The following is a 9,934-nucleotide window of genomic DNA, read 5'->3' as shown; positions in this document are numbered from 1 at the left end:
TGAAATTTTTTTTTATTATTTGGAAAGGGCCAATTCTCAGTTCGTCTAATTTCTTTCTATTCAACCTATTGCCATCTTCTATATATACCAGATCTCCTGTGTTAAACCGGTGATTCTTTCTATGCTTGTTAAATATCTTTTTATTATATTCGTGTGATTTTTTTGTTCTTTCTAGAGCTAGTTCTTTATCTTTAATCCAATTATCTTTACTGTTTTTTCTTTTTATTTCTTCGGGTAAAATGCTGGGTGTTTGTGTTATCTAACAAATACTTAGGCGTAAAGCCGGTTACTGTATGCTCTGTTTCATTGTATTTATCCAAAGATTCTTTAGCGATCGTTGTCCAAGCTCTTTTTTTTACTTTCTCATTTATCCTGCATCTTAGTTTGTTTACTAGGGTCTGATTCAGTCACTCGTTCAGACCATTGGAGAAGGGCGTGTTGACAGCCGTAAAAATTAGTTTAGTTTCATTTTCTTTTAAGAATTTCTTAAATTCTCTTGAGTTTATTCCGGGGTATTGATCTGCGAGTATTATTCCTATTTTGTCCGTTTCTAGCACTTTATTTATCAGCTTGATAAAGTCCGTTGCACTCTGAGTTTTTGATATTACCATAAATACGTATCTTGCCAGCAGGTGGAGGTATCTTTTTGTCGATCTTTGTCCACCGGAGCTTCCAATGGTGTCTATAGACATTATTTCAAATGATTTTGTTGCTGGTCCTAATTGTGACATCAGTCCATATTTTCCTTGCCCTCTGGATTTGTTCTTAATACATATTTCACAACTCTGGCAAATTTTTTTTATATTTGCAGTTATATCTTTATCTGTATAATAAGGAGATATCCTGTTTATCATTTGTTTGATCCCTACATGACACCATTCAGAGTGTATTTCTTTAATTAATTTTAACCTTAATTCTGTAGATAAAATTATCTTTTTTTATTTCTAATTTTTTTATAGAATACTCCGTCTTTTTCTATTAATTTTGTTTTAGTTCTCTGCAGTGTTCTATTTTCTTTTTGATCTGTTTTTATCTCCTTTATTTTTATTACATTAACTATTTTTAGTATTTCTTCTGTATTTTCGAATGGTTATAGTACTAGAACAGATAGAACTATCTGCTTCAGCGTTATCTTTTCCCGGAATATATTTAATTTGAAAATCATATTGTGACAAATAGTACGTTAACTGCCCAAGTTCTTTATCTGTTCTAGCTTTTATGTTCATACCTTCTAATGATTTATGGTCCGTGAATATTGTGAACTTTCTTCCAATCAGCCAATGTTGCCAATACTTTACCGCTTCCTTGATTGCCAGGCATTCTACGTAAATTGCTTCTTTTCTTTTTTGTGAATCATTCAATTTTTTCGAAAAGTACGTTACTGGCTTTTCTTTACCATCACTTTGTATCTGTTTAAATATTGCATCAATGCCTTCTAGTGATGTATCCGTGTAAATTCTTATCGATAAATTTTTATCAAATATTTGCAACACTAGTTGAGAGCATAATAATTTTTTTATATTTGTGAAAGATTTTTCACGCTCTTCAGACCATATAAACTTCTCATTTTTTCTTAATAGTTTATGTAATGGGTCTAGCAGTATTGAGCTTTTCGATATATATTCATGATAGAAGTTTATTTTTCCGAGAAACTGTCTAATATTCTTTTGGGTTTTTGGAATGGGAGAATTTTGTATTGAGATTAGATTATCTTTCACTGGTCTTACTGTATTGTGCTCTATTATGTATCCGAGATATTTCACTGATTCTGTTGCAAATGTACATTTTTTAAATTTTAGTCTGAAACCTTCGTTTGCTTTTATTACTCTTTCTATGTGTTCTATATGTTCTTCGAATGATATTGAAAAAATTAAGATGTCGTCTATGTAATTTTCTGAAAAATCTTTTAATTTGTTCTTTCTTAAAATATTAGATAGTATTCTTTGGAAAAAGGCTGATGATGTTTTTAATCCGAACGGTAGACATGTCTGTTGGAAGTGCCCCTCTTGTGTAACGAATCCTGTTATTTGTCTATCTTCAATACGTAATGGAATTGACCAGAAAGTGGAATTTATATCTAATGAGGTGAAGTATTTACAGTTTCTTGTTTTTAGTATTAAATCTTCTATTAATGAGAATGGTTGAACTTGTGGTGTAACTATCTTGTTCAATTCGCAGAAATCTATACACAATCATGATCGTTTGTTTTCATCTCTTTTGAATGCTAGAGTTACTGGTGCTGCAAACGGACTATAAGATTCTTCGATTAATTTATTTTCTAATAGTTTTGCCACCTGATTTTCTATCTCCTTTTTATCGTCTATAGTGCATCTATATGGTCTCTTACTGCAATATTAATCAACCAGTAAATCTATTCGAGCTTCGTAGTCCCAAACGGTGCCTACATCATATTTGTTTTTTGCGAATATGAAATTATACTTTTCTATAAGTTTTTTTATCCTTTTTTTTTTGTATTGTCCAAGTGATTCAGATCCAATCTAAATTCGTCTTCATTCACATGTTCGTTAAAATTTACTTTAACTTGTTTTATTTCTTCATTTCTACCCAATGTATTTATATTTTTTTTGTTTGTGTTTCTTTCTTTGGAGATATCTGTAAGTTTTCATCCTGAATTAGTTTGAATTTCTTTATCATATCTGACCCAATAATGAAATCTTCAAAGTTATTTCTTTCTACAATAAATATATTAACGTATTCCTCTTTATCGAAAATTTTTACTTTAATGGTTACTAAATCTTTTGTTTGTGTCACAGCATTGACCGTCTTTAAAAATATTTTATTTTTATCATTTGTCTCTTTTTTTTTATTTTAACTAGTCTTAAATATATTAGAGAGACTTGGGAACCTGGTTCATATGTTCCGTTTACCTCTAACTTCTCTTCTAATACTATCTTTACTTTGATCAATGGTGTGATTATTCGTTTTTTTGTTCCTTGCATAGGTCCACTTCTATCATCGAATTGCTTCCATTTATTCTGGTTTCCTTTCTATTTCCCTTTTTGAACCAACAGGAGTCCTCTGAATGATATCTAATACTTTTGTTTAGTTTTTCACAATTCTTACATGGTTTCTTTTCTTCAAATTTCTTCTTATTATCTTGTTTTTCCTCTTTCTTTTTTTTTTAAACTGTTCTTACTTACTAGATTTTCACATTTTTTTATTTGTTGTAGTAATTTTGTTGAGCTTTGACAATTTTCTCTGTCTATTGTATCTCTTATGAATTCTGGTAATCCTGCTGCTATAAGCATCATCAGAGTCTATGTACCGATATTGTTGTCCATATCCAGTAGTAGTTTTTCTTTCCTCATAGCGTACTCCATTAGTGAACCTTCTTTATATCTGTAGGATATAGCGTATATACTTGTACTCCATCGGTTGCCTGCAAATGATTTCAAAAATTTCTGTTTCCATTCGTTCCAACCAACCTCCATTGTCAACGCTGTTAGTGTTGGTGAGTGCCAGTTTAAACATCCCCAGTCAAGGAACAATCTTAGAATTTCAAAATTTTGTGTTATCTTCTTTAATTTCGAATCTTTGACATTCTTTTTCAAATGTCTCCAACCATTGTTCTGTAATTGAATGCTTACATACAAATTTTTCGATCATGAATTTTTCCGATATACCCTTTAAATCTATTTGGTAATTTTTCTTCTGTGTGGGTTCTATTATGTTTGTTTCTACTATTTCTTCTAGATATAGATCATTAAACATTATATTGCCATCTTCATCAAAATACGTATTGTCCATTTCCTGTGTGCATTTAATCTATATTTTTCTTTCTTGCCCTCTTTGATTGAGGCATTTTTTCATTCTCTTATAGCTTTCTGTTTTTGTGAGTTCGTTGTGGTTACTTGCAAATTTTTCATTTTCTGGCAACATATATTTTTTATTGTCCTCAGTTGTGATAGAGGTTATGGCAATCACATTTGTCTTTCTGTCGCTCGGTGATGCCACACATTTAAATGCGAATTGTAGTTTTCTTGCCATTATAAACCAAAAATTGTCGTTTTATAATATCTCGAATTTATTAGGTGAGGTGATAAACGAAAATATATTTCTCTGTAAACAAAAATTATAAATCTTTATTTATTAATTAGCGATTATTTACTATTTACAGTCTTACCTGTGAACAAAGAAACGACAATTTACGTTTATTATTCACTATTTAAATTTTATTTAATATATTCTTTATAAAATTATTTCTCTCGTCTAAGTCTTATTTCCAAATGCCCGTTTCTCTTCAAAATTTAACAGCTCGACTTGTAAATAACAAAAATCAATCGAAGGGTGCGATATGAGAAGCGCGGCAATTCTAACTTAAGAAAATATACTTTCTTTACATATATATATATAAAAGCTTTGATGCGATTGTCTGTAGATTCCTCCCGAACTATTCATGAGTTAGGAAAGGGAAATGGAAAGGGAGGAGTTTAAATAAAAAGTGCCAGGAAAAGGAAAGCAATATCTTTATTGATCGTGAGCATGTCAAGATAGTTCATTCGAAATGTTTAAACAATCTCATGTGTGGTTCTTGTCCTGGTGACTGTGTGAACCCATGAGAGTTGCATTGATATTCGAAGGATAAGCACCAAACAAATCCTTGGCTCGTCGTAACTAAGAGTCTAACTTCGCAGTTTATTTATTGCCTAGTTCGACACATTATTGAAGACTAGATACTTGACTAAAAATGCCTAATCTTGGACAAAGGTAGCAGTGTGTTTTTTATCTATGCTCATTCTTAGCGAGTATACAACGAGTTCCAAAGAGCAGATATTTCGAATAGTTATATATGATTCTTAGGAGAAAGTACTGTGAGTGATGCTTGTACAGTATATAATATATATATACATATATATATATATATGTATGTATATATATATAGATATGTCTATTTCGTATCCAATTTCTTCTCACTTCGAAAGGAAAAACTTTATATCCTATTTTATTTTCAGGATTGCGCATTTGAAATATCTTACACAAAGTAAAAAAACCACGATTAATCCAAATTTTGAACTGTTAACTGTTGCGTAATATTACTTTTAGTTAATACATAGAAAATGTGAGATATTTTGATATTTGCCCATATTGTCTTAACAATTGACACATCAAGAACATTTCAATATTTTAAAATTATATTTCGTGTTATTTCAATCATTCTTATTATTTTATAGTTTTCTTATGTGATTTCATAGATAAGATATTTTTATTGTCAAATTATGAAGTTTTTACTCATCAATCAATTTATATACATATAACTTAAAAAATTCTGCATTTTTACAAGATTATTTATTTATATATATTTTTCTATTAAAAAACACAAAGTTAATTTGTCATTTTATGTAACAAATTGTTAAAGAGTTATCCTATGATTATATATTATCAAAACATCTTCAGAAAGTTAATCTTCAAAGTATAAAAAAACGGCCAAGAATTCCCAGTTCACTAATACATGAAACTGGTATATAATTTTATAAAATATTCATCATTAGTACGGAAAAATTAATGATTCTGAACGTGGCATTAAATTAAAAATGGATAAAAGATTGTATTTAAAAAAGGGAAGGATATAGGTTAATAAGAAAATATGCGGCTATGGAAGAAATTGTTTTTCTTTTCATACCAATGAAACGACTTTTATGGTTTTGATATAAGAGTCAAAATTTTGGCTTTGCAATTTCATATATTTTAACATTTCCTTATAGAAAATCTGAAACTTTACAGACAGCAGTAGCATAAGTCGCAAAGTAACAAAAATCTAATTTATTTTCAAGTGAAATTCATAATGATATTTCAAAACAATATTAATTATTTATATAAATGTACTAATTAGATTACTCTATGCAATGGAATATTTTTTAAAACATTTACATACTTATATTAGAATCAAAGGACATCTAATCCTAAGACACATCCGTCTGTTGGGAAAGCTCATGTTTTTTCATGATAACGAACATAAATTTGTAACTTATATATTATATTTACATTTTATCATGTTTTTATTAAAAATAAATAAAAATTATAATAATAATAATCATCTACAATCTTAGAACACACATATGAAACTGAACATAAGGTATCTAAACTTTGAGATTCAAAACTGAATCTTTCCAGCACAGATAAAACTCTACTATGTAGATGATCAATAAAAAGCAATTGTTTATGAGACTCAAGCATGTTGAGATTTTCCAAAGCGTAACTCAACAACTATGTTTATGTTGATATATGGTAATAGTGATATAAAAACAAAAAGTAATAATATTTTATTTTTTGTAATAAAATGTATGTAATATATTTATTGTCTTCTAAATTACTGTTATTTATGTTCAAATTTTTCAATTTCATTTAAAACATTAACAAATCTGTGTTTATTGTTTATTAAGGTATTACCATAATCTACAACAAATGTAACCAATAGTATAAAACATAATATATAATTTTCAACTCTTTATTTTGTTTCAAAAATATTATTTAACAAATTAAATATATACATTGACTTACACTAGGCAAAGATTAAATAGATAGTGAACATTTTAATTGTAAATTAATTTATGCTAGTGTGATTTTATATATGCTATAAGTAGCAATGGCTATTTTGCATTAACATGATCTACGTTTACTATTAATTGACTTGTACTTGAATCTAACTTACAAATTTTTACAATCATTAATAGATATTTTGTATAAAAATATTTCTTTTCCCATAAAAAAGCATTATTAATAAAATAGATATACATTTTTTTAGTTTAAGTGATGTTCATTAAACATGGTTTTATAATGATTTACGTAATCAATGAGAACAGGCGTAATTTTTGACCGATTTTGAACAATAAGGTCGCATTTTAAAGACGAAGGATTAATCTAGTACATAATTTTTCCAAATTTTTGAAAAACCTTTATTTTATTACAAAAAAATCGTGTTAAAAATAGTATTTTTTCAAGAATTTTATAAACAAATAAAAAGATTTTCCAAAAATTCGACGAAGATTTATAGTAGATTCATGATTAAAATAAGACTTCCTTCATCAAAATTGGTCAAAAATTACTCCTGTTGATGAAGTAAATGATATTTTCGATATTTTTCGCGATGAAAAAGTTTAGTACTAGAAATTTGCGGCGGAAGAGAAACTTGTATCCCCTCTACTGATCATTATATACACGATTGAATGTAGTATGTTTATATATCCGTGAAGTAGCTCGTCTGTGTGCGTAAATTGCCGATAGTCAAATTTTCTGAATATTTCCAAACGCAAAGAAATGCGTTTCACACAGAAGCTACGGTAATTCACTCGGTCATTTTAATGAGCTTTGGCCAACTGTTTCTATAATAAAAATAAGGAAAGACATGTCCAATCATTTATATCAATGTATTTGAGTTTTTAAAATATTGTTAAATTTTGGAAAAATGTATAATTCCTTATAGATTTTATAGATTAAAAAGGTAAAAATTCTATAAACAATGTATAGGACATTGGCTAGCATCTAGATTAGTAATTAAAGAAATATTAGATTCGAGGCTATAAATGATTTCGGTTATTTTTTTATTGTATCAATATAAACGAAAATAATTAATTAATTTACTCTTTTTCTTCTTATTTGATAATTTAGTACGGTAGCGCTATTCAATCTCTTATATTTATTTCTTCCACTAATTTCTGACGGTGATCTTTGTCGAATAGGACACAGCAGTATAATTTTGTTCGATGACATACTTATCAAGTATATATATGTATTATAATAAATATATATATTATATATTATTTTTAAATAAGGTCAAAATACAAGTACGTTTCCACATTACAAAAATTTTTTCCCAGTGCTATTTTGTTATGGTTTCCTTTGTACGAATTCACTTCATATTATTATTATTACTACTACTATTACTATAAGAATAATATATAATGTAATAATATAATAATAAGAATAGTAATAAGAAAAAATAGAAGGATATACTTATATTATATACATCATGACACATATGCTGACGATAATTTATGATTATGAGGGGAATAACTAACCTGATACGATAGGTGGGGACAGATATTTATGCTTATTTTCTAGTTCATATTTTGCCCATATCTGTCGCTTAGAACACATACACTTCGTACGAAAGGTAGTTAACAGCCTTAAAACGTTCTATTCAATTAATAGTTTAATTTTTGGTAATAGCAAAGGTCAATTTTTAATTTATTTCATTTTATTAAAACTACTTTAACGCTCTAGTTACCCAATGCTTTAATTGCAACTGTGGTCTCGTTGTGATTGTTACGGCTCCTCCGACAAGAAACATAACTAACACGCCTCAACGCCATCAAATACACACGTAGAAAACCAACCAAACAAGAGAAAACAAAGATGCCAAAAACAAAGGAAACTACAAAGATACTGGAAACATAAAATCATTTATTATTTCTTTGATTCTTCTTGACCACCGCCATAGCTGCTAAAGATTAAACTACTGTGTACATGCCAATGTTAAATAAATTTGTTACAATTATTGCTTGATATGCAAAGTTTCTTTCTACATTGTGGGTTCTCCGCGAAAAACTCACAATTGGTGATCGCGACGTAATCTTTGTGCATCAAGAACTCCTACTAAAAGAAAAACGAATCAGCTTCAGCCATTCTGCTTCATTATAATACACGAGATGCAAAAAAAGGAAAGAAATTAATAAATAATAAATGCTAAAAATTACAATCACCTTCATGTACAGAACATCTGAAAAAAATACACAAATACCGAACACTATGTCAAAAGCCAACAATGTATACACAGACCTATTAGGTTTCGGCGCGAATCTGAATCCGATTTCCACGAATCAACAACAATAGCAAGTTAAACACATTGATGACAGAGGATAAAAATGATAAAGAAACTCATCCTGAACAAATGAATCAAAACAACAATAGATGAAAGACGTCACCAAACATTTCGACAGCATCACTCACCCGAACAGCATCAATAACAAACCAGAAAAACTAGCATCGCTGTCTTCAGTAGGAGCAGTGAATGACAGAAACTCCGTACCAAATGAACTTCGACTATACATTTACAAAAACACTACCAAACAGAAATTCTACATTGACTCTGGGAATGTCGTCATAATATTCGCAAAAATGTTCCGTAACCAACAAAATATTGGCTCACTTACACTCTATGTTGCAAATTCATCACACATAAACACATATGGCACTAAAATCATCAATCTTGATTTAGATTTCAGCATAAATTTCTCCTGGTCTTTCACCATCGCGGACGTGGAAACAGCAATCATCGGAGTTGGTCTCTTAACTCACGACAACCTGTTCATTGATTGAAAACACTAATAAATGATTAATCCAGTGACTCATTTCTCATCAAAAGGAAAAGTAATGGAAGCACAATATTACGGCATCTCAACTATAAGTTCAGATTTGCCTACTAAATATGATGAACTCTTAAAATAATTCATTGAGATCATTAGGCCAATCAGCAAGCCATGATTAAATTCAAAATCACAGGCATATGCGCATAAAATTACTACGCATGGTTCATCAGTCACTCCACGAACACGCAGATTAGTGGGTGAAAAGGCAGCAGCGGCAAAAACTCAAATCAGAGAACTTCTTTACTTCGGAATCATTAGACCTTCTAGCAGCATGTACGCCAGTCCTATTTAGATAACACGAAAGACAGATAATAGCTGGAGAATGTGCGGTGAATACTGTAAATTCAATGGTGCCACTGATGCAAACATGATCGTATCCAAGATCTCTTTCCACGTCTATATAACAAAAAACGTTATAGCAAAATTGACGGCAAGAAAGCATACCTATAACTACCTATGCACGAGGATGATATTGAAAAATCTGTAATTATAAGTCCATAGGGTCTCTACGAATATCTTGGTATGCTCTTTGGTATAAAAAATGCTAC

This window comes from Vespa mandarinia, chromosome 18, assembly GCF_050613455.1.
Source record: "Vespa mandarinia isolate Hongniang chromosome 18, ASM5061345v1, whole genome shotgun sequence".
NCBI classification, from domain to species: Eukaryota; Metazoa; Arthropoda; class Insecta; order Hymenoptera; family Vespidae; genus Vespa; species Vespa mandarinia.
Note: the sequence above shows the minus strand (reverse complement) of the source record.